Source organism: Schistocerca piceifrons, chromosome 2 (genome assembly GCF_021461385.2).
Source record: "Schistocerca piceifrons isolate TAMUIC-IGC-003096 chromosome 2, iqSchPice1.1, whole genome shotgun sequence".
NCBI classification, from domain to species: Eukaryota; Metazoa; Arthropoda; class Insecta; order Orthoptera; family Acrididae; genus Schistocerca; species Schistocerca piceifrons.
The window spans coordinates 266,370,905-266,396,211 of NC_060139.1; the positions used below are offsets into that span (position 1 = coordinate 266,370,905).

Consider the following 25,307-nt stretch of genomic DNA (forward strand, 5'->3'; position numbering starts at 1 on the left):
CTACACAATTTCGACTTGTTTCAAAGTGGTCACGAATCTAAACTTCCTCGGAATTTAAAACTGTGTGCCGTACTGGGACTCGAACCTAGGCTGCCGTCTTTCGCGGGCAATGCTCTTACTGTCTGGGCTATTAGGGCGCAACTCACAACCCACTTTCACAGCTTTACTTCCGTCAGTATGTCTCCGCCACTTACCAACTTTCAAAGAACCTCATCTGAGTACCTGCGGTATTATCACGGCTACATAGAGCCGAAAATTGCTTACGCACAGCCTATGGGATTGTCTCCAGAACGAATATTTCCATCTGCAGCGAATTTGAGCTATTTTGAAATTCTGTGCCGGTCAGGGACAAGAGTGAAGGTGTGAGGGATGGTAGCAGGTGATAAGAGCATTTCCCGCGAATCGCAAGGTGCCGGATTCGAGTCCCGCTCGGATGCACATTTTTAATTTGCCAAGCGGTTTCAAAACATTTCAAAACATTGCACCTATGCTGAAGAGTGAATGATTCATTGTGTTCATTTACCTCTTGTTCAACCAACTTCTCTTCGTTGAAATGGCATGTGACCATATTCCGTATTGGCTGCCATAAATTGTTGGGCGCGTCACCTCCGACGCGCGAGACGTCGGCCGCCGCGAGGTGCGTCCCCTGGGCCGCCGTAAGTAGGCTGCACTTGTGACGGCCAGCCCTGACACAGGAGCCAGCCGCTGCCAGGACCGGGACCTCCGATCCCGAAACGCAGCCGACCTGAATTCCATCACCAGCAGGGGGCGGGGCCGCCAGTGAGCGCGTTGCCTTGGCATTACCCGGCCACGGTGGCAGCATGGAGGGAAGGCAGCAACAGCATACAACCTAGTGTCCTCTCCACTGAAGAGCTGCCACGCGCTACTGATTTAGATGCCCATTCAGAACAAGAACAGAAACAGGACGTGCAGCACTTCTATCTCATTATATGTAAATTGAAAGGGAACACTGTTGTCAGTTGCAGCAGGACATTAATTGATACGCCTAGCTGGGCAATGGATCCACGTTCTCCAGTGCGGATGCACAAATACGTCCGACCTCCTGTGGGAACCTCAGAGTAGCGAATATGGCGTCATTGGACAAGTGGCGCTCGGTGGGAATACGGTGCCGAGATACTCCGCGCAGTTGCGATAACGCTGTGTCCCTGATGGCGCAGTAGTTAACCAACCTGCCTAGTAAGCAGATCCCGGGTTCAAATTGCGGTCCGGTACACATTTTCATTCATCGCCGCCGACTCTTCGTAATGTCCCGCTGCAGCTGACAGTAGTGATCCCCTTCAGTTTACATACAATGATTCTCAGCTGCGGATTCTGCGTGGTGTCTGTTCTTTCAGACATTTCCGAAAGAACAGACACCACGCATTCACATACTTCTATCTCACCTTATGCTCTCGCGATACTTCCGTGGCACAATTCGCACAACTACGAGGGTCGTTATGTATTTTTTTCGCATCAACCATGGTGCGCCATCGGATGCGTGATTACAGTCGCAAGTATGTAATACTTCGGCGTATTTGAAGCTGGCAGGACACTCGTAAGTGTAATCCCTAGACAGCAAAGGCCATTTTCGTAGCTGCTGTCGTTAAGTGAGCTGAGGACATGGAGTATGATCATCAAGGGCAGCGCTGGACGACGTGGTTTCTGTGAACGGAGTGTGTAAGCACTGCTGATATTCAGAGGCCATTTTGGTGGTGGCGGGTGGAGGGTGTGCGCCGTCACGAAAAACCCATGTACAACCAGGTGGATGGGAGAAAAACTTGCAGCAAACCAAGTGAGAATGGAAACACTTCTGGAAGGAAAGTGACTTAACACCAGTCAACATTTCAAGACTGGAAATGCATATCCAGGAAAACAGGTGCATCACGTTCACGGTACTTAGTTTGGGAAGTCGTCTGTACGCCACGTGGGTTCCCAAACCAGTGAAGGCAGCACACACAAAAGCGCAAACACGTGTGCAATGATCTCCTTGAATGCCGCAGCCAGGCTCCAGAATGTTTGATGTCCAAACTCGTGGCTGGCGACGACACTTGGCTCCGCTACCATGGGCCGGAGACCCAGGCCCAGCTGATGCAGTGGAAGCAAACAGGCACCTCCCCCTTCCCCCACCCCCACCGAAATTCCATACAGCGGGCAAACTACGGCTTGCCATCGCTGATATGGGGTACCAGGTACTGTCACACCCACCGTATTGTCCTGACTGCCTCTTCTCATTATTATCTAATAGGGACTATGAAGACCTCTATCGAAACATCATATCGCAGACGTCCAGGACCTGTGAGCAGCTGTTCTGATGTGAGTGCGACAGACTCTAAAAACGTAGTTCGAGAAGTGCCTACAGAAATTACCACATCGATGGTGCAATTGTTTGCAGGTTAATTGAGACTTCATTGAGAAAAATGCATGTATCTGCCGAGACAGAGATTCTTAGTGAATGTAAAGTGGAAACCAATATGGAACAACCCTCTTACATTTCTCTGTCATTTTCTTCAAGAGTGTTCATCGTCTCTTGTTTCAGTCTAAACCGATAATGAAGACTCTCCTACGGCCATTGGTATTGGCGTCGGTGGCGATCCCAAAAATCGTTAGGATCGTGTTTAAGTGTTCTATGAATGAAATGGCTAGAGAACTATTGGGCAAACTACCCAGATGCAACACTTTGCTAGCTCAGACGGGCAACAGTAAAAGAGAATCATACACAACACTGTCCAAAAGTTCCCGAACTGATTTTTAACCAGCCTTCCTCTCGAATCAGGAAAGTATCTTCAACATAGACCGTAGTCTCGATGCATGGTAAAGAAATCCCTCCCACACTTAGACTGGAGGTGGAAGAAAATAGATGCCTACTTTTCCTAGCGAGTCTAACAGACAAAACATCCGGACGACCCGCTGGGGCGTTCCGCCTACAGCACAGAAACGCATACCGTCCTCTACATAAAACCTACCTCTACATAAACCCTGAAGTACAGCACAGTACCCTGGAATACAGAGCTGTATCACCTGCAACATGAAAAGCCTGTCTGTCAAGTTGCGGCATCTACAAGAAGCCCTATGCAAAACATAGAGATGCATACAAAACGTGATATCTAAATAGAAAAGCAGAAGAAGTCGGAAGAAGATCAAGTGGTTGGCGTTGCTACCGCATGCGGGTCAACCTACCGCCAAGATAGGCAGAGACCTAGAAAAACAAAAGAGAAACTATATCCTACCGACTACGCAAAGCCGAGAATATACTGGACTCCGTCAAATATACACGTGCGCTAGGGAAGCCAGGCGTTTACAGCATTACATTTGTGAGCCGCCGTTAGCACATACGCAAGTTTCAGTACGATCAGAGTTCAAAAATTAAGTTAAACATTGTTATGGCAGGCCAAGTAACTTCTAGTGAATGCTGCACTACAAGTCAAAGTGACACAGACCCACAAAACTATTTTTCAACTCAGTCGCTAAGTCTATGCAAACAACTATTGCAACTTTTAACAATCGTTCAGTTCCTGGACGATAGAAATCCGCTCCTTGATCGTGAGGCCATTCCAGAATCGCTGTATGATCGTCTTTTTACCCAACTGTTCTTTCCGCTTCTCTGGACGATGGTAAACGTATGATGCAAGATCAGGACTTTTCCATCAGCACCACCCACATCTTTGTGGCCTTGGTCAAATTGCTGCGCTGTTTCACTACGGCTGACAGGACACTGCATGTCGTCCATATACCGCCAGAATGGCACGGACAATTTGTCTGCAAGAATCGCACTATCCCGTGTACTTTAACTCTGGAGCTCGTCTGCAATTGCAGGGCCATTTCACTCGCACAATGCATGCCGTAACAGAACGGCGTCTGCAGGAAACCAGGAACATTTACGAGGTATGTTCAAAAAATTCCGGAACGTTCGTAATTTCGCGCCGGTGGTGTGTTGGAGGGAAATGCGGTTGGCATCCCATCACACGGCTGTGTTTAATGTGCAACTGCTGGAAGTTTCATTGCTGTATGTCGGTTAGTTATTGTTCAGTGCTGCACTGAGTAGAACGTTGTGTCGCACAATTTGCGAATTTCGAGACGGCAGAGTTAGAGCAACGTGTCTGCATTACATTTTGCGTGAAACTCAAGAAAACCTTTATACAGGCACGCCAAATGATGCACGAACGCTACGGTGACGAGTGTTTAAGCCGTACTCGGTGTTACGGATGGTTCACACGGTTTAAAAATGGCCGCACGGAAGTTAAAGAAGACGACCCTCGTTCAGGACGCCCTTAGACGTCTACCGACGAAGTTCATGTCAGGAACGTCAACGAAATTTGCGCGTGACGATCGAAGACTTTGTCCAAGAGCTTGTAGAAGAACGTAAAATTTCAGTTGGATCATGTCATGACATCCTGACACAGCATCTTGAAATGGACCGTGTTGGAGCCAAGTCCATCCCATGGCTATGAGTCAAGACCAGAAAGACCTTCGCCTCGCAAAATGTGAAGAGCTTATGGATCGCGCAAATGAGAACGAGACTCATAACTAAATTAGAATTATATATCAATACCTTCAGCTGCTGACGGGCGTTGATATCTGTCAACAGGTGCAGGTGAAAATGTGTGCCCCGACCGGGACTCGAACCCGGGATCTCCTGCTTACATGGCAGACGCTCTACCCATCTGAGCCACCGAGGGCACAGATGACAGTGCGACTGCAGGGACTATCTCGCGCACACCTCCCGCGAGACCCACATTCTCACCTTACATGTCCACACACTACATTCGTAGTGTCTCTACCCAACACACTCATTACTCGTGGAAGACATTCTTGGTTCAAATGGCTCTGAACACTTTGGGACTTAACATCTGAGCTCATCAGTCCCCTAGAACTTAGAACTACTTAAACCTAACAACACACACATCCATGCCCGAGGCAGGATTCGAACCTGCGACCGTAGCAGCAGCGCGGTTCCGGACGGAAGCGCCTAGAACCGCTCTACCACAACGGCCGGCAAGACATTCTTACCAAGTCCCGTAAGAGTTCGGGTAATGTGTGTGCATCCGCACAGAAGAGGAAGGTCATGGCCGGTATTGCCAGAACTATATACTTATATGGATATGGTGTCTATTCTTTCGGACATGTCTGGAAGAATGGACACCATATCCATATAAGTATATAGAATCATAACTGGTTATAAGATGTGGGTCTTCGGTTATGGTGTTTAGACCAAGGTTCAATCTTCACAATGGGTCGGGAAAGATTCTCCAAGATGAAAAAAGGCTTGTCAGGTTGAAAGGGTACAGTACCGCCCGACATTGAAAATAGGTACAACATACTTCATTATTCTTGTCTGAACAACATATTTTTTCTAATAATAACTCAATTTCAATTAATACAGCGAAGCCAGATACCAGTGTGGGAAAGAATGACAATTTATTTATTTAATTGGTCACATGTGCACTCCCACAAAATAAATCCCTACATCCAGTTTGGTGAGATCTGTGAAATGAATGAATGTATGGTCGTCTGCTAACCGCAGATAGTGAATGTGAATATATGATCATCTTTGAGACGATCCTTTGGCCACCTTTGGTGGGACGAAAGAGATGAAATTTACCTGAGCTTTGAGCGCCTGAAATGTGGCTGACCAATACGGTAGCAAGGTGCTCCCCCACTTCGGCAGAGGTGCGAGAGGACCTGAAGAACGGCAATGTTTCAGCACTCTGCCGCTGGACCTTGTGCTGTTAAGACCTGTCTTAGGTGTGCTCCGTAAAGACAAAAGAGTGGAGACATGGTATGCATGTGGAATATTTAAGAGTAGTTTGAAATAATAATTTCTCTATTTCAGGAACTTTTGTGGGGAGAATTAAATGTCAGGCAGGTAATATTAATGGGATCGTAGTAATCTTCGGAAGTGACCAACAGTCACAATGAAACCACGTGTAGCAATAAGTTGAAATACTTCCGTGTGCTTAAGTTAAGCTGAATTACTAGCGTGTGTACTATAAGTTGAAATATTTAAGAAATAGCGTGTGCAGGACTTGAAATTAGAGGCGAGCACTTCCACGTGGTGAGTACTGTGTGAGTCTCAATCTGTGTATGAGACAAAGGATAAAGAGAAGTACTCGTCCATGGTATCAGTTGAGGACTCGTGTGTGTGTGATTAATATGTTCTTAATATTACTTTGCATGATATGTTTCCGTATGACGCTGGATTCAAACTATAATTCTCAGAGAGAAGCAAGGTGAGTCAGCCGTCTACCAGCAACGCCACTTGGCTTGCATTGCACAGGAAGACGTGCATATATATCCGGAGTTCATAGTAGGAAAGTAGAATTACGAAGTGGGGCAGTGTCGTGTGAAACTGGGATAATTATTAATTGAAGTGGGAAAGCTGAAAGTGATAATGTTGTGACTATTCCCTGTGTTGTATTTCATGTTGTAGTGTGGTGTATGTAATGTAATTTGAGTATGTGTGGTTTGCATGGGAGAGTAGCAAGGTAGTTTCAGAGGTAGTGGGTTATGCGTGTTCCTTTTGTACCGCTCGGTCTGGAGGAAAGTTTCGTGATGATGGTTGTGAGAGTCGAAGTGTGAAATATAGCAAAAGATCCACCATACTATCCAGAAAGTGCACTGTAGCGTTAAATAATTACGAGACCATAAGGTAGAGAATCACCAATGTAAAGCCATGCCCACTGGGCGGAATTTCTCATGTGTTATTGTTGTAGGTTATAGAATTTGTGTGTTTAGGTTATAGAATTTATCGGAATAAATAAGATAGTGAAAAGAGAAAGATTGGTGGCCTTTTCCTTCGAATTGTATGTTGTCATGATATCCAGCATTTATAATGTGTGCGCCACTCATATTCAGTGCGATGGCCAGGTGTTGATAAAAGCCGTTAAATAAAAAAAAGAAAATGTGGTATTGCCAGTGCGTAGTGAACAGTCAGAGTTCTGTAAAGTACTGATAGATGTGCGTTTCTGTTGCGTATTATTCATATAGGAGGATAATTTGTAACTTAATTGTGAGTACGAGAGTTCATGTTACTCGATAAATAAGAATGAATCCACTCGCTTGGCAGACCACTCATCTTGCAGGCCTGACTGCTTGATGCCACTGTATGAGCAAGGCATGTGGGTGCCTCTCAAGGTCAGTTCAAATGTGAAAGCCATGCTGATAGTTTTCTTTGACTTTGAAGGATTAGTTCTTCATAAATTCGCGCGACAGGGACAAAGAACTGTAAATTGATGGTACAGTCTGGAGGTGTTGCGACGCCTGCGAGAAAATGTGAGAAGGAAAGGGCGTGAAATGTGGCGAGACAACTCATGGCTCTTCCGTCACAATAATGCACCCGTGCATTCATCCCTATTTGTGAGCGACTATTGCAAACAAACGAAATCACTGAGTTGCCTCGTCATCTGTATTCTCCACACCTGGCTTCTGCAGACTCATTTATTTCCATAGATGAAAGGGCAAAGATTTACAACGACAGAAGAGATAAAAAAATTGCTTGATAGCGTAGCGCCATCCAGCAAGAGGCATACCAAGACTGATTCCGAAAGTGGAAGCGGCGTTGGGAGCAGTGTATCTGTTGTGGAGCAGAGTATTTCGAAGACTATGCACAATACGTAAAAGGTAAACTTAGAAAAGTTTTGTGTACAAAGTTCCGGAATTTTTTGAACAAACCTCGTACTCTCTTCAATTCTGACAACGCGGCACTCTTGTTGCGGGATGGTCCCTAACTTCGTTCGGTACATCGATGTCGATTTCGACAAACAGCGCAAATCTCTCGCAGTACGTAAGGGGCGTTCGTCCACACACAGCAGCAACAATGGCCACGTGATCGATTTCGAGCAGAAAACGGTGCCGTATTGTGCCAATGGGTTCTGACGCTTTGCCTTAAAAAAAAAAAAAAAAAGGCGGTGGAAAGACGAGTAAGTGACGACTTTGTCAACAGGGCCAGCTGTTTACAATTAAGGACTGCGATGTTAGCGGAAAGTCGCCAAGGACGGTCGTGCCAGAGCGGAGCAAGCAGCGGACAGAGTGGACGGCCAGCACCAGGGCTCGTTGCCGGGACTCACCACCACCCAGCACAGGATGGGGGACATTGTCTGCTGGAGACATACGACTGGCCCTTGCATTACTTGCTCGGCGCAGGAGGCTGTGGTGTCCAGTAGCTACAAAACATTACATCTACTTTAATTGCGTAGGCTTCCACGGCCAGAGTCAGTCGACATAAAAGTTCTCTGGGTATGGTAGCGCGTCATAATGTAAAAAAAAAAAAAAACTACTGCTGCTGTAGAAAAACCAACGTTTCGGTCACGGTTGTAACGGCCTTTTTCTGGGTCTAATCAACCCATTAGACCCAGAAGAAGGCCGCTGCAACCGTGGCCGAAACGTTGGTTTTTCTACAGCAGCAGTTTTTTTTTTTTTTTTGTTTCCATTATGACGCCGTGCCATACCCAGAAAACTTTTATGTCGATTACATCTACTTCTCTGCAAATCACATTTAAATGCCTGGCAGAGGGTTCATCGAGCCACTATGACAATTCTCTATTGTTTCAATCTCGTATAGCGCGCGGAAAGAACGAAAACCTATATCTGTCCGTACGAGCTCTGATTTCCTTTATCTTACCATGGTGATCGTTTCCGCCTATGTAGGTCGGTGTCAACAAAATATTTTCGCATTAGGAGGAGAAAGTTGGTGATTGGAAATTCGTGAGAAGATTCCGCCGCAACGGAAAAACGCCTTCGTTTTAATGATGTCCACTCCAAATCCTGTATCATTTCAGTGGCACTCTCTCTCATATTTCACGATAATACAAGACGTGCTGTCTTTGAACTTTTCGATGTACTCCGTCAATCCTATTTGGTAAGTATACCACACCACGCAGCAGTATTCTAAAAGAGGACGGACAAGCGTACTGTAGGCAGTCTCCTTAGTAGATCTATTACATTTTCTAAGTGGCCTGCCAATAAAGCGCAGTCTTTGATAAGCCTTCTCCACAACATTTTCTGTGTGTTCCTGCCAATTTAAGTTGTTCGTAACTGTAATTCCTGGGTATTTTGTTGAACTTTCGGCCTTTAGATACGACTGATTTATCGTGTAACCGAGGTCTAACAGATTCCTCTTAGCACTCATGTGAATGACTTCACACTTTCCGTTATTTACGGTCAATTGCCAATTTTCGCACCATACATGTATCTTCTCTAAAACATTTATCAATTCGTTTTGATGGCTCTGAGCACTATGGGGCTTAACATCTGTGGTTATCAATCGCCTAGAACTTAGAACTACTTAAACCTAACTAACCTAAGGACATCACACACATCCATGCCCGAGGCAGGATTCGAACCTGCGACCGTAGCAGCCGTGCGGTGCCGGACTGAGCGCCTAGAACCGCTAGACCACCGCGGCCGGCAATTTGTTTTGATCTTTGAAGACTTTATTAGTCGATAAGCGACAGCGTCAGATTGTCCCCCAAATTGTTTATATAGATAGGGAAGAGCAAAGGACCTATATCAGTACCTTGGGGAACGCCAGAAATCACTTCTGTTTCACTCGATGACTTTCCGTCAGTTACTACGAACCGTGACCTCTCTGACAGGAAATCATGAATTCAGTCACATAACCGAGACGATATTCCATGAGCTTGACGAATTGGAAAGTCGGTGAGACGTCGCTTCAAGACGACGCTGCGACCCGGCTGATTGGTCGAGGGCAGGACAATTTTAAAATGAAAAGAGCGATTACAGGCAGGTATAACTGATTAACGGATAACGATACATCGATACGAATTACAGAGAAAGTAAAAGAAAGTTCAATATTTAGATCGTTGCGTGTCTCAACCAAAGTTAATGCGTTCTGTGAAACCTCATCACCGGTCTAAGGCGCTGCAGTCATGGACTGTGCGGCTGGTCCCGGCGGAGGTTCGAGTCTTCCCTCGGGCATAGGTGTGTGTGTGTGTTTGTCCTTAGGATAATTTAGATTGAGTAGTGTGTAAGCTTAGGGACTGATGACCTTAGGAGATAAGTCCCATAAGATTTCACACACATTTGCACATTTTTAACAAACCTCATCACAACAACTGTACGGTCCATTTTTTTTTTCACAGTTCCATCAAAATTTTTGCCGCGGATGCCTGGACACTGGATGATGCCAGAGTCTGATACGGATTTCAGGGATTACATGTCTCAGTAAGATGGAACACCAGCACATTCGGGTATGGAGACTCGCTCATTTAAACAAACATCCTCCAAACCACTTGATCCGTCGTACCGACAACGACGCCGCCATATTCTGCTCTTGAACACAGTTCTCCGGACCCAACACACACGGAATTCTTTTGGTGAAGCTCTGCGAAATCCCTTGCGTATGTGCCGAAAACAATTGCGAAATGAAACTGTGTGGGTGTGAAATGCATTGTCGCTCAGATTTTGTCCATGTGAGCAAGGAGAGTTATATACAACAGTTGTATTAGGCCTGACGATACGATATCGATACTATTTCTAAAAGATATCGATATGTAACGACTATATTTTTCCCCTGATATATCAATATCAAAATGGCAAAATATTTTTATTTTATATTATTTTTTCACAATTTTCGGTACATATTTGTAATAGAACATAATTTTGCTTTCAATGTGTGAAGGAATCTTACTACGTTTTCAGCTTTCATCGCGTCCAATCTTTCTCTTAGACTCTGTGTGAAGCAAGTATGTGCTGCACAAAAGAAAAAGTCCGTTTGCCCTTGGGGGTGGAGCTGTGAATGGAGTTACAAGATTTCCGATGTGGAGAAATAGCACACCAGTTGCGTTAAAGCTCGTGGTCGTGCGGTAGCGTTCTCGCTTCCCGCGCCCGGGTTCCCGGGTTCAATTCCCGGCGGGGTCAGGGATTTTCTCTGCCTCGTGATGACTGGGTGTTGTGTGATGTCCTTAGGTTAGTCAGGTATAAGTAGTTCTAAGTTCTAGGGGACTGATGACCATAGATGTTAAGTCCCATAGTGCTCAGAGCCATTTTTTTACTTGCGTTAAAAAAAAATCGCTACTAGTATGCTGTTTCCTCACATCGGCATTCTTTAAGAGAAGTTCCTGAAAATGATGAACAAAAATCTCAATGGCAAGATTGGTTTTTGCGGTGGGCGGAGACGTGTGAGGGAAATGCTGACGTAATTGGCGCTTGACGCTACCAACAACAGAATCTGCGACGTTTAACTTCACCACTAACTCCTAGGTCGCTGGCGTTGGCAGAGAAGAAAAAAGAAGGTAGTCGACATGAAGAGTCTCGGGCAAATCCTATATGTGACGATACAGAATGACGGGCCCATCGGACACCTTTTAATGTGCCACTTACTAGCAGTTACTATTGTTAGCAAAGTGGTTATCGCCAAACGTGAACGTGCATCGTTTTCCTTTCAATTGTTGCTCTAAGGGGAATAGGCAGGTTGCTAATTTGTTGATGTACAGAATAGCTAACAATAAATGAATACTTAAATATACAGCTCTAAAGCCGCTAGTGAAGCCGATATTTTTATGGGCTGGTCCGACGATACTTTTTTAGTCGGTGTATCGACACTTTTCCTCGATATATTGAGAGCCGATAATACTTTCTTCAAATATCGACTTATCGTATTTCCGATATTTTGAAAAATATCAACAGTCCTAATATGTACTACGTACAACCCTTCTCTCTAATTGTTATCGATGTATCACTATGCATTAAATTGTTACAGCTGTCTGCACTAGTTGTACTCTTTTTGAATTGCGCTGTATTTCATCAGGCAGAATTCTGCTACAAAGATGATTTTCCAAAGACGTCCGAACTGCCTGTGAAAGCGGTATGTTGAATCGGACAATCTGTCCACACACACCTTATCCCTACTATGTTATTACGCACTTCATCGAGATATACGACTGGAGCAGTAAATTATTTGACGAGAACATTGTGTCTTCAATAATCGGTCGTGTTGAGTAACGCGAGGGAATCGTTGGCTTGCTCCAAGATGCCGGAGCGTACAGAGGCACATTATCTTGTATACTTATTCCTCGCACGCCGTGCTCTGTTCTGGCCGCACTCAAGTCAGCATTTTACTGCTCCACTACCAGCCGTGGCTAAAGCGCTGTACCAGAGAACTCTACACGACGGCAGTGCAGCGGCGCCTCGCCTTGGACTGGCGAGGACGGTCGGCGTTTGTGGAGTGCCGGAGCGAAGCGACAAGTCCGCCCCAAGGACGAGCAGCCAGCGATAATGTCTCCTGAAAAATACGGCCTCAGAGTGCGCAAGAGTGTGCCGGGCGATAAACTCGTGCGCAACACTCTACAGAAATCACAGCTCCGCTGTCAATAGCGCAACGTTCCGCGGTCAGATTTGCCCTTGCTACTCAATGCCATTTATATTTAATGCATACACAATATGTACGCCTCTATTAATATTACTACTACTAATTATTATTATTATTATTATTATTATTATTATTATTATTATTATTATTATTATTATTATTGCCTCCTCCTTGTTCCAGTTGGCTTTCACTTTTACAGAGGAGGCTCGTTTACGTTCTCCCGACCCCTTTGGTCTGTACTAAATGGTTCAAATGGCTCTGAGCACTATGGGACTTAACATCTGTGGTCATCAGTCCCCTAGAACTTAGAACTACTTAAACCTAACTAATCTAAAGACATCACACACATCCATGCCCGAGGCAGGGTTCGAACCTGCGACCGTAGCAGTCGCGTGGTTCAAGACTGTAGCGCCTAGAACCGCTTGGCCACTCCGGCCGGTCGCTCTGGTGTAACTTCCCACCTGTCTACTGTGTGTCTGAATGTGTCTCTTTCTACAATGCCGGTTGGTCTTATATTTGCGTTTTTGAGGTCCTTTCTAATTTCGTTCGGCCAAGGTGTTGAGTTCTTCACTGATGTTACATAGTCTGTTATTGTCTTCGTCAACAGCTAGTCTGTTGCGATGACCAAAGAATTTCGTTCTCCTCTTTTTAATTTCAATTTCGATGTGCGAAAACTTTTCTGTCATTCTGTCTTGTGTACGTCTTGCTCCTAAAAATTTTCTAATGATCTTCCAAAAATTTTCTAATGAGCTTCCTCTTTTTTTTATATTGATTCAAGTTCGTATTTTCTGTTAAGTGCCAGTGTTTCGCTTGTGTAGAGGACTATCGGTTTTATGACTGTCGTAGTGCCGAATTTTTGTCTGTATTTACATTGATTTTTTTGTTGTACACGTTTTGGACTAACCCTAGTGCTTTTTTTACTCTTTTGAGGCGATTTGCCGGCTGAGTGGCCCAGCGGTTCTAGGCGCTACAGTCGACCGCGCGACCGCTACGGTCGCAGGCTCGAATCCTGCCTCGGGCATGATGTGTGTGATGTCCTTAGGTTCGTTAGGTTTAAGTAGTTCTAAGCTCTACGGGACTGATGAATTCAGAAGTTGAGTTCCATAGTGCTCAGAGCAATTTGAACCATTTGAGGCGATTTTTCTGTGAAACTTCAAGATCTGTCAGTTCGATGAATTTTCCGAGGTATTTTAAGTACGGGCCCCTGATTATTTTACCATATTTTGTTTTCAGGATCGTGATTTCTCTCTTTGAACATAAGAATTGGTTTCTCGAATCATATTTGTAGCCTTTTCTGCACTTCCTTTGTCCCGAGCTGTTTGATGGCAGTCTCTTCGTCCTCTATGAGTAACGTCAAATCGCCTGCAAATGTGAGGTATGGCATAACAACACTACGGTTTCTACGGTGACAAATAAAATCTTTCTATATTTATGGAGCAAACGGCACCCGCCGAAGAACGTTGCAGTACAATACAAAGTGCCGACCCGCTGACGGCGCTGGCAGGCGTGATCCAGTAGCGTCTGCAGTCTGTTGGGATCTGTCCACCTACATGCCGCAAGGTGACGTTCTGCTGTCGAAATACTGTGCTCGTCTGACGTCCGACCGTTCCGGCCGCGCGGGATTAGCCGCGAGGTCTCAGGCGCTGCAGTCATGGACTGTGCGGCTTCTCCCGGCAGAGGTTCGAGTCCTCCCTCGGGCATGGGTGTGTGTGTTTGTCCTTGGGAGAATTTAGGTTGAGTAGTGTGTAAGCTTAGGGACTGATGAGCTTAGCAGTTAAGTCCCATAAGATTTCTCACACATTTGAACATTTTTGATCTGACCGTTCCCCGGTAACTTTTCCTGCAATTTTTTTTCATTTTATTCGCTTTCGGGCCATGCCCATTTAATAGTAATGTCAATTATGACAATCCGAAGGTAAGGACAACACAATACCCAGTCCTCGAGCGGAGAAAAATCTCCGACCCGGCCGGGAATCGAACCCTGGCCTCTACGCTTAGCAATTCGCAGCGCTCGCCGCGCACCTACCTAGGCGGACAACCCTGAAAATCACGCGCGACAAGAAACTGAAATATCGTAGTTTCAGTACTGTGTGTTCGTGCTGCCGCGACACACTGCGTGTACAAATACGTGTTGCCGCATATGGACAGTGCTTCAAATACGAGTAGACAAGAATCTGGTGAACTGCATGTAAATATTACAACGACTATACTACACGTGCAAAGTTGACACCCGGCGTGGGGGATGATGGGAGCGACCATAAAGGCATTTCCCATTTACAGTCGCTCAGATCACCCACCGCGTCGAGAGTCAACTTAGTTTGAGCAAATATTCCCTCGTAAACGCACCACCTGCAAAGGGTCTGCGGAATATAGGGGGAAGAATTCTGTATTGTTCCTTCATATCACCATCACTATAGCAGCTTTTTCGTTGTCGGATTTTCTCATTATTGAGGCCACATTTCGGCAGTCTAATACTGGAAACTTAAATAAACACCGCGCAGGTTCTAGTACCTCTCATCCCGACGCGGCGTATCACACACACTGATTCCGAACCGTCCGAGGTGGCCGAGCGGTTCGAGGCGCTTCAGTCTGGAACCGCGCGACCGCTACGGTCACAGGTTCGAATCCTGCCTCGGGCATGGATGTGTGTGCTGTCCTTAGGTTAGTGGTGGTGGTGGTGGTGGTGGTGGTTAGTCTTTAACGTCCCGTCGACAACGAGGTCATTAGAGACGGAGCGCAAGCTCGGGTTACGGAAGGATTGGGAAGGAAATCAGCCGTGCCCTTTCAAAGGAACCATCCCGGCATTTGCCTGAAACGATATAGGGAAATCACGGAAAACCTAAATCAGGATGGTTGGAGACGGGATTGAACCGTCGTCCTCCCGAATGCGAGTCCAGTGTGCTAACCACTGCGCCACCTCGCTCGGTGTCCTTAGGTTAGTTAGGTTTAAGTAGTTCTGAGTTTTAGGGGACTGATGACTTCAGATGTTAAGTCCCATAGTGCTCAGAGCCATTTGAACTGATTTCTAAAATCGTTCAAATGGCTCTAAGCGCTATGGGACCAAAAATCTGAGGTCATCATTCCCCTAGACTTAGAACTAATTAAACATAACAAACCTAATGACATCACACACATCCACGCCCGAGGCACTGATTTCGAGTTAATAAGTGTAGTGCGCTTATGTGTAATCACCTCACGGGCTATGAAACGTGTCCTCATTTTTCTTTATCCTTTCTTACGTCACTTTGTGCCTGGTCAGAACTGCATCTCTTGTGACTTACTAGTTGTGAAGCGAAACGGTCTTCACCCAGTGTATTTCAATTTTCTTTTCGCCTCTCTGTACAAAATTCTACTTACAAAGGAATTACTCCAGCTCGAACAGCTTGAGCCGAATAAAAATGATTTCAAAACACGGTGAGAGATCTGTCGCACCACCCACCGAGGTGCTATACCTGTAAAACGATTACATATATCCGATGGTAAAAGGTTAGCGAATCCAGAGAGGACTCATGCACAGGAGCCTAATGAAACAATGCCGTATAACAGCCAATAATAACTAGCAGATTCCCACGATTCAGAAACGAGGTACCATTACAGAAAAAGCGAAACATTTGCTTGAAACAATGAACGTTATCACATGGAGTACCTACACGTAGTCATTTCGAAAATAGTTGCTGTGTTGTCATACTTTCTTTTCTTCCCCGTCATAAAGCTGCGTATGTGAAGTTTCGGCAAAATAATTGAAAAACAGCGAGCTGGACATGTTACATCATTTTCGGTATTTCCGCACTAGTCCACTATCAAAAGCCACACTGATCACATTGATATTTTTGCCAGTAGCTGTTTCCTTCGGCAACATAATTCTCCACGAATGTACTTCTTGTTACCATAGCTGTTTCTGTTTTTCGCTTTCTCCCACATCATTGGAGCTGGTTTTCCTGATGAGTCACGCGAATCATGCGTCCGCGCAAGTGTAGAGGGAAGCGAGAGGAGTGTGTTGTGGTTTGTGACTGCCCCACTTGTGTGCAGTTGCGGCGCGGTCCCCGCCGGGCCCCGGAAGAGGCCAGCAACGCCGGCGCCAGTGAAAGTGCCGGTCCGGTTGCGTAACGCTGCGCGACAATTAGCCGGCCGTCTCCATGGCGACGCGGCCGTAAACACCGCGCTGGAACTCCACTTGACCCCAGGCGCCGCGTCACGCCACGCTAGCGCGCCAGGCGCCATTCTGGCATGTGTGGGATGTCGGATGTGTTCTGGACCCCTAATTTGTTTCGAAGGACCGGGACTGATTGAAGCCCATACCTTCTGTCTGAGATGTGGGGATTGGAATGATGGGTTTGGATTGCGTCATGAGTGGTGTTGCATGATAAAGTGGTAGGATGATAAGGAATGTGTTTGATAATGAAATGAGTAGTGTTTCATGATTGAATGTTAGTCGGATTGTTTGTTTTTTAGACGTGAAATTGGCGCGTGAGCGTCATTTTCGGGTATTTTGCTGTGGGGTTGTCGGGAATGATTCCTAAGCTTCTGATGGTTGGATGATTAGAAATGGAGGCTGAGGCAAAGAATTTTTCTGATTTTGTTTTGATGAGTTGGGAGATGGGCTCGATGTTTGCCAAGAGGTACAGGTGTCTGTTTGGCAAATAGCGGGACGCATTTAGTGCCAAGCGCAAGAATCTATTTTGCACTGCTTGAACTTTTTTGATGTTCTTGTTTGAAGCCAGTGACCAGAGTTCTGAACCGTATAGTATGGATGGTAGCACTACTGACTTGTATAGTTTTAACTTGGTATTTACTGATAGTCCTTCTTTGAGGAAGGGGTATAATGTACATATGTGCTGTGACCCTCTGTTACAGATTTGGGTGACATGTTCGCTGAATGTCAGTCTTTTGTCAAATATTATGCCTAAGTATTTTACATGATCATTCCATTCTAAGTTTACGTTGTTAAATCTAATGGCTATGTTGGGGCTCATTCTCCTGTGGGTGAACATAATAGCCTGTGTTTTGGCACTATTTATGGTTATCTTCCACAGGTTTGCCCAGTTCTGGATTAATTGTAGGTGATCCTGGAGTTTCCTGGCGATGAACAGTAAGTTTTTACTGCTCCTGTACATCGCAGTGTCGTCAGCAAACAGTGACAGGTGGCCCCCTGGTTGCTTTGGTACGTCATTTGTATAGTGAGAGTAGAGAGCTGGGCCCAATACTGAACCTTGGGGCACTCCAGCTTCTATTTGTCTGATGTTACTTTGGGCACCTGATAGTTTTACATAAAAAGTTCTGTTCCTAAGGAAGGATGCCAGGATTTGAATGATGTGTTTGGGACAGCCTTGTAGATTGAGCTTGTAGATAAGGCCCTGGTGCCAGACCTTATCAAAGGCCTTCTCTATGTCAAGGAAGACTGCCCCTGTGCTGTGCCTGATACTTCGAGCTCTGCATAGTTCGTCAGTCAGTCTCATCCATTGGTGAATGGTGCTGTGTTCACCCCTGAAGCCGAACTGTTCCTGTATGATGATGTTGTTTTCTGTGCTGAATTTCTGGAGCTCCTTGTAGATGAACCTTTCTAGGACTTTCCCCAAGAAACTCAGTAAGGAAATTGGTCTGTGGTTCTGGGGGAAAAGGTGGTCCTTGTTTGGCTTTGGTATGGTTATCACCTTAGCTTGTTTCCAAGCCATGGGAAAATACTGCAAGGTTAGGCAAGCGTTGTAGATTGCTGTTAGAAACTCTAGTGCGTTTTGAGGTAGATGTTTCAGTTGAAGAGGTAGGCATGGCGTGCAGGCCGCTGCCGGAGTTAACCTGCCAGTCCGAGAAGCGCATGCAGTAAAAGGCAACATCGACGATCGTCCGAACTACTTCCCTTACTCCGAGACGCTATGGAGCCGCGCCAAGTTACACTCGCGGCGGCGATAGAGGCTGTCGTAGCGTTGTGCCGCCCGAGACACAGTATCTGAAGCGTTGCACTCAGGATTAACGAGGACTGCTTCTTAGAACCACCAAACTTCTGAATCTACCTCAATACTGGCACTACTAACCTTCAGCTAAGCATTGGATGCCCATGAACATTTGACGTACGACTACAAAAAATTTCGTCACCTACAGCTTTCAGGTAGTGCGGTGAAGTGGTTTGATAGCTGCTTGACAAACTGACAGCAGCATGTTGTCAGTGGGAATGTAAAGTGTCCCTGGAAGCACGTTTTTCTCAAGACTGTCACAGGGCTCAGTTCTGGGTCCGCTGTTATTCTCCTTGTATGTCAATAAGCATCTCGTAGATTCTGATATCAGTGCCGCCACCGTCCAGATGAATGACTGCTTGTCTTCAGTGGTCAACTGGGGGCAAACCTTGGGACTTGAGTTATCCACGAGAAAGTTCCAATTACTTTTAGCATGCTATAAGAAATCCATTACTTCTGAATTTCGGGAACGACTACCTCTTTTTCGTCTCGACGGCATCCAAACATCACACCAGAAAACCACGAACAACTTGGGTAACTTTGGATGAGCACATCAATGGTAGAAAATGCAGTGGCCGGATGCACGACGACTTCCACTTCTGCGACGAAATGCAGTACGGCAGGAGAAGTGGAGACTATGCGGCGCGAATCAAGTGCTCGTACGCCCTGTCATTTACACTGAAAGAGTGGCATAGGCATGCGTATTCAAATACAATACGTAAACTGGCAGAATACGTCGCTGCGGTCGGCAACGCCTTATAAAACAAGGAGTGTCTGGCGCACTTGTTACACCGGCTACTGCTGCTATAATAGCACTTTATCAAGATTTAAGTGAGTTTGAACGTGGTGTTTGAACGTGGGATTTTCCCATATGACCATTTCCCGGGTGTACCGTGAATATGACGAATCTGGTGAAACTTCAGATCTCCGACACCGACGCGGCTGGAAACAGATCCTGCAAGAACAGGACCAACGACGACTGCAGAGAATCTTTCAACGTGACAGAAGTGCAACACTTTCGCAAATTGCTGCAGATTTCAATGTTGGGCCATCAACAAGTGTCACCGTGTTAACCATTCGATGAAACATAATCGATATGGGCTTTCGGAGAAGGCCCACTCGTGTACACTTGATGACTGCACGACAGAAAGCTTTACGCCTCGCCTGGGCCCGTCCACACCGACATTGGACTGTTGATGACTGGAAACATGTTGCCTGGTCGGACGAGACTTGTTTCAAATTGTATTGAGCGGACGGTAATGGAGACAACCCCATGAATCCATGGGCCCTCCATGACAGCAGAGGACTGCTCAAGCTGGTTGAGGTTCTGTAATGGCGTGGGGCATGTGCAGATGGAGTGATATGAGACCCCTGATACGTCTAGATACGACTCTGACAGATGACATACATAAGCATCCTGTCTGATCACCTGCATCCAATCATGTCCATTGTGCGTTCCGACGGACGTGGGCAATTCCTGCAGGATAATGCGACACGTCTAGAATTGCTATTATTGAGCATATCTCAGATGCCTTGCAACGTGCTGTTCAGAAGAGATCTCCACCCTCTCGTACTCCTGCGGATTTATGGGCAGCCCTACAGCATTCATGGTGTCAATTCCGTCCAGCACCACTTCAGACATTAGTCCGAGTCCATGCAACGTCGTGTTGCGGCACTCCTGCGTGCTTGCGGGGACCCTGCACGATATTAGACAGGTGTACCAGTTTCTTTGGCTCTACAGAGTACATCGTGTGTGTGTGTGTGTGTGTGTGTGTGTGTGTGAGAGAGAGAGAGAGAGAGAGAGAGAGAGAGAGAGAGAGAGAGAGAGAGAGACACTGGGCCTCAACCTCTGGAAGTCGATTCTTTTTCTTTCGACGGCCTTTAGAAGAACCGAGTGAGGTGGCGCAGTGGCTAGCAAACTGGACTCGCATTCGGTAGGACGACAGTTCAATCCCGCGTCCGGCCATCCTGACTTTGGTTTTCCGTGATTTCCCTAAATCGCTCCAGGCAAATGCCGGGATGGTTCCTTTGAAAGGGCACGGCCGACTTCCTTCCCCATCCTTCCCTAATCCGATGAGACCGATGACCTCGCTGTCTGGTCTCTTCCCCTCAAACAACCCCAACCCCCTTTAGAAAATAAATATGTTTTGAAAATATGTGCACGACCAGATCAGTTACAGTTTTCTTTATCTACACAACCTATTTTTTCCACACAGTCTTATTCCAGATCCATGCTCGACCTCCAGCGGGACACGGCGGTGTGCATGGCCTGTCGGTACCGGTGCTTGTACTGATCACGAAGCCACTTGTCTGCCGCGCGAACAACCGCCTCGGTGTCCTCAGAATGCTTTCCACGAATGCTATTCTTTAATGGCCCAAACGAATTGAAGTCGGAGGGGCTAGGTCAGGGCTGTTGGATGGAAGGGGTAGCACTGTCCAACACTGTTCGGTTTTGTGCTCGAAAGTCCTCAAACGTGTGTCAGACCGAGCGTTATCGTGTTGAACAAAACGTAAGTTGGGTTATTTTGGTATCGAAGTCATTGAACTGAAAACATCAGCACGCTGCAACACGTCAGGTGTGGCAGACGTGGATGATCTCCCCTGCAGATGCTCTACAGATATCACAGAAACGTCTGTGAATATTCCCACAGTTTTTTTCTCTGCAGTGAGGAATTTAGTGACGACAAGCTCATTGTAACGCACAGCACTTACAGAGGCAATTTTGATATACTTCTGCAGCTACGCTAACTGCCGGAAGAGACGGAAATTTCGCGCACGCACTCAGGAAACTTCAAAGAATTCACACCTAATGTTTCGCGTTTGCAACATTGTTGTCGGCTGAGAAGTATATGGGAGGCACACTTTCTAACTGCTATATGGCCAGCTCATCTTTGCCATGCATTAAAGCCTTTCTCTCCCTCTCTTCTCTCAACCGAGCGAGGTGGCGCAGTGGTTAGCACACTGGACTCGCATTCGGGAGGACGACGGTTCAATCCCGCGTCCGGCCATCCTGATTTAGGTTTTCCGTGATTTCCCTAAATCGCTCCAGGCAAATGCCGGGATGGTCCCTTTGAAAGGGCACGGCCGACTTCCTTCCCTGTCCTTCCCTAATCCGATGAGACCGGTGACCTCTTCACCCAAACAATCCAATCCAATCTTCTCTCAAGCCTGTGACACTGTAGTGACGTATCGTATTGACGTATCGCTGTGCGATGTATAGTCATTTTATTTGCTCACTTTTGGCTATGTTTGAGGAAGTCGCAAGGACTGAAGAAATGTTTGTTTGTCCCTTGGTGGGAAGCGAGCGAGGGAAGCCGTCGCCTAGCGGTCCCGGCTTAACCACAGGAGGTCGGTCATGAAGGCTCTCGTGAAAGGAAGTCAGTCTCGCAGGCACTGCTTTTCGCAAAAGCGTTCACAGTAAGCCCCCGGCCTCCTGTTTCGGCTACAAAAGGGGTTTTCACCCTTGAAAGGACCTGCCGACTAGCGCGCAGACGACTGCTATGCGTGACGAATTCACCTTTGTGTACACAGGTAGCGGAAGAGGCTGACATGGCGCCGCTAGTCCACCGTTGCCTTCGCACTAAAATCTGGTTATCTGATCATGAGGATCTTGCCCGAGTCCGTGCTTTGGTGCGAAGGGCTCGACCAACCGACTGGAACTGGGCTAGGAGTCCGTGCGAAGTATCTATATGTGAAAATGAATTCAGAGAACCAAGAATGGGAAAGTTTGTGCAGGACTACTCTGTATTATAGAAAAGAACGCGAAATTCTTGTTGGTCAAGTTAGCGCTAGCTGGAGATCCTCACCTCCATGATGAACTGTTCCAGAAGCAGAGTTAGGTGGAGAGCAGATTCTGGGTCGGGACTTGCCGTGGGGAAGGCGTAAGGGTCTCCCCTGATCCACAAGTCGACGGTGTCAGCCTCTCTCTGAGCTTCCCTTCGGTGTTTTTTGTGCATTGTGACGCACGTTCGCTGAGTTCTTAGTAAGTTTCGGATTTGGCAGTTTAGGCTGTCCGTTTTCTGAGCAGCTGACAATTTGCAACTTTGGTTTTTTCATTAATTGTCTTATTCGTGAGTCTAGCGCTCAATTACTTTGCATCTGCGAACTGAGCATATTACGAAAGCTTGTAGCGCTTCCCAAGCAGTCTTCGACTTAGATTTGCGGCAGCCTCCAATCTGTTAGCAACTATATTCCTAATTAGCCACTATTCGCTTTTAACTTTCAGAGAACTGGTGTTCGCACGATAGTGCTTAATATCACTTTTATTAATTCATGTAGAATATTGATTAGAAAAAACCGATGTTGTCTACTGCACTCCAGCTTTGTAGTTGTTCTTGTGGCGGTCTTCAGTCCAGAGACTGGTTTGATGCAGCTCTCCATGCTACTCTACGCTGTGCAAGCCTCTTCATCTCCGAATAACTACAGTAGCCTACATCCTTCTGAATCTGCTTAGCGTATTCATCTCTTTGCCTCCCTCTACGATTTTTACCCTCCACGCTTCCCTCCAGTACTAAACTGGTGATCCCTCTATGCCCCAGAACGTGTCCTACCAAACGATCCCTTCTACTAGTCAATTTGTACCACAAATTCCTCCTATTCAGTACCTTCTCATTAGTTATGCGATCTACCCATATAATCTTCAGCATTCTTCTGTAGCACCACCATTTCGAAAGCTTCTATTCTCTTCGTGTCTACACTGTTTATCGTCCATATTTCACTTCCATACATGGCTACATTCCATATAAATACTTTCAGAATAGACTTCCTGACATTTAAATCTACACTCGATGTTAACAAATTTCTCTTCTTTAGAAAGGCTTTCCTTTCCATATCCAGTCTACATTTTATATCCTCTCTTCTTCTACCATCATAAGCTATTTTGGTTCCCAAATAGCAAACTCATTTACTACCTTTCTCATTTAATATTCTAATTACCTCATCATCACCTTATTTAATTCGACTACATTCCATTATCCTCGTTTTGCTTTTGTTGATGTTCATCTTATATCCTACTTTCAAGACACTCTCCATTCCGTTAAGCTGCTCTTCCAGATCCTTTGCTGTCTCTGACAGAATTACAATGTCGTTGGCAAACCTCAAAGTTTTTATTTTTTCTCCGTGGATTTTAATTCGTATTCCAAATTTTTCTTTTGTTTCCATAATTACTAGCTGAATATACAGACTGAGTAACATCGGCGATAGGCTCCAATCCTATCTCAGTCTCTTCTCAACCAGGGCTTCCCTTTTGCGCCCCTTGACTCTCGTAACTCCCATCTGGTTTCTGTACAAATTGTTAATAGCCTTTCGCTCCCTGTATTTTACACTTGCACCTTCAGAATTTGAAAGAGAGAGTTCCAGTTACAACCCCGAATGTTCTACACCAACTCCTGACTAGGCGACTCTTAACTAAAAAAATACAGTCAGTTATTTGCATATACAAGCTATTCTCTCAATGTGACGGAGGTTTGGAGATTATTGTTAATTTATTCAACTGATGCACGAGAACGAGAATCGCAGTCGCCCGCGTAGCATCTTGATGTTGAAGTCGTTAAGTGTGGTAGGCAGACAGGACCCACAACTGCCGAGCCCCTGCGAGACTTCGACCTAACATCGCACTGGGACAACGGCTAAGTTTTGAGTCCACTGCTGTTACAGTTTAAATCTACCGCCCAGTAATTTGCCTTTGCAACTCTGTTTTTCACAAACTAAAATAAATTGTGCTTTTTTCTACTATAGCAAGCACTGTTGCTCATTATTTACGTTACACTGATTTATAAGTGTGTTCCAATCAACATGTTGTAAAATTTGTAGAATGGCTGGTTCTACATATGAGAGAGCCCGATAACCCCGTCATGCCAGGATAAATGCATAAATAAAAATAAGGGATGCCGTCCTCACTTTGACCCACGAGACAGGATCAAAGCTGACACTGCTTGAATACATATTACAAATGCCGTGTGAAACATCCCCTTTGAAAAATTAATGAATTACTGTGCTGATAAACCTCTTACGTTATTTGATTTTCAAACAGCTGAGCAAAACTGAACATACTCAGACATTTCTCTCTTTACTTATTCTGCTCATCACTAAACTGACACACAATTTTTTTTTTTTTTTTTTTTTTTTTTTTTTTTTGACAACGCGACCTGACTTTCAATAATCCCTACAAAAGAGTGGCCCCGACTAACAATAACCTATACCTTTCATGAATCACTTGCCTAACAAAAATATCCGTTACTCGAACTACTGCAATACAGCGAGCGCCAATACTGCCAGCTAAATAAAAGATTCTAACTACTGATAGGCATACTCAGCAAATGAAAGATTTTGATAGAGAACAAACAATGTAATTACCTTAATAGTGTTCAAAAGTCATAATATATATATATATCAGTTCATGATATCCAATATTACAAATTTACTCTTTCTGATGGACACACATCCAGATCATCCGCTCTCAAAATTCTGCCATCTCTCTCCCCACATCCACCACTGCCAGCGGCTCACCTCCAACTGCGCAAAGTAGACTTGGCCACTGTTTCTATGTTTCGATACAGTGTATCAATACGTGGAACTGTTTCAGTGTTTCGGAACGGTTGTGGTTCACTGTTTCGGAACAGTGGTGTTTCATTCCGCCCCTGTCTCGGACCAGATTCGATCTGGAGCCACACACAGAAACTGTATCGTTGTTTCAAAATAAGGCTGTTTCAGTCCACCTGTGCCTGGAACGGACTAATTGTATCGAAACAGTGATGTTTCATTCCACTATGTGTCGGACGAGATTCGGGCTCGGCACAGGTTCTGAAACACAACATACCACTTCATGAAACTCTTTCAAGAGTGTCGAAATCTTTTTGACAAGCAATAGCATGAAGCTTAAGATATCCGAAAATAAAGCTTCGTTTCTAGCTGACTGTCCTGTTTCGAAATGGCGTAACATCTGCTTTATAAACACTAACCAAACAATAAAACAACGCATACTATTCACATTCAAAATAGTAAATATGTGAAAATCATTCAGTTAAATTACACTT

At 45.6% G+C, this 25,307-nt stretch overlaps 1 protein-coding gene and 1 non-coding gene across 2 annotated transcripts in view; both read right to left on the bottom strand.

The window, feature by feature from the left end:
- LOC124776297 (NAD kinase-like) overlaps positions 1-25,307 on the bottom strand; it is a 518,770-nt gene that overhangs the window by 402,323 nt on the left and 91,140 nt on the right. The gene's annotated exons all lie outside the window — the stretch shown is intronic.
- Positions 4,603-4,677, bottom strand: Trnat-ugu. The gene has a single exon. It is a non-coding gene; the product is annotated as a tRNA-Thr (tRNA).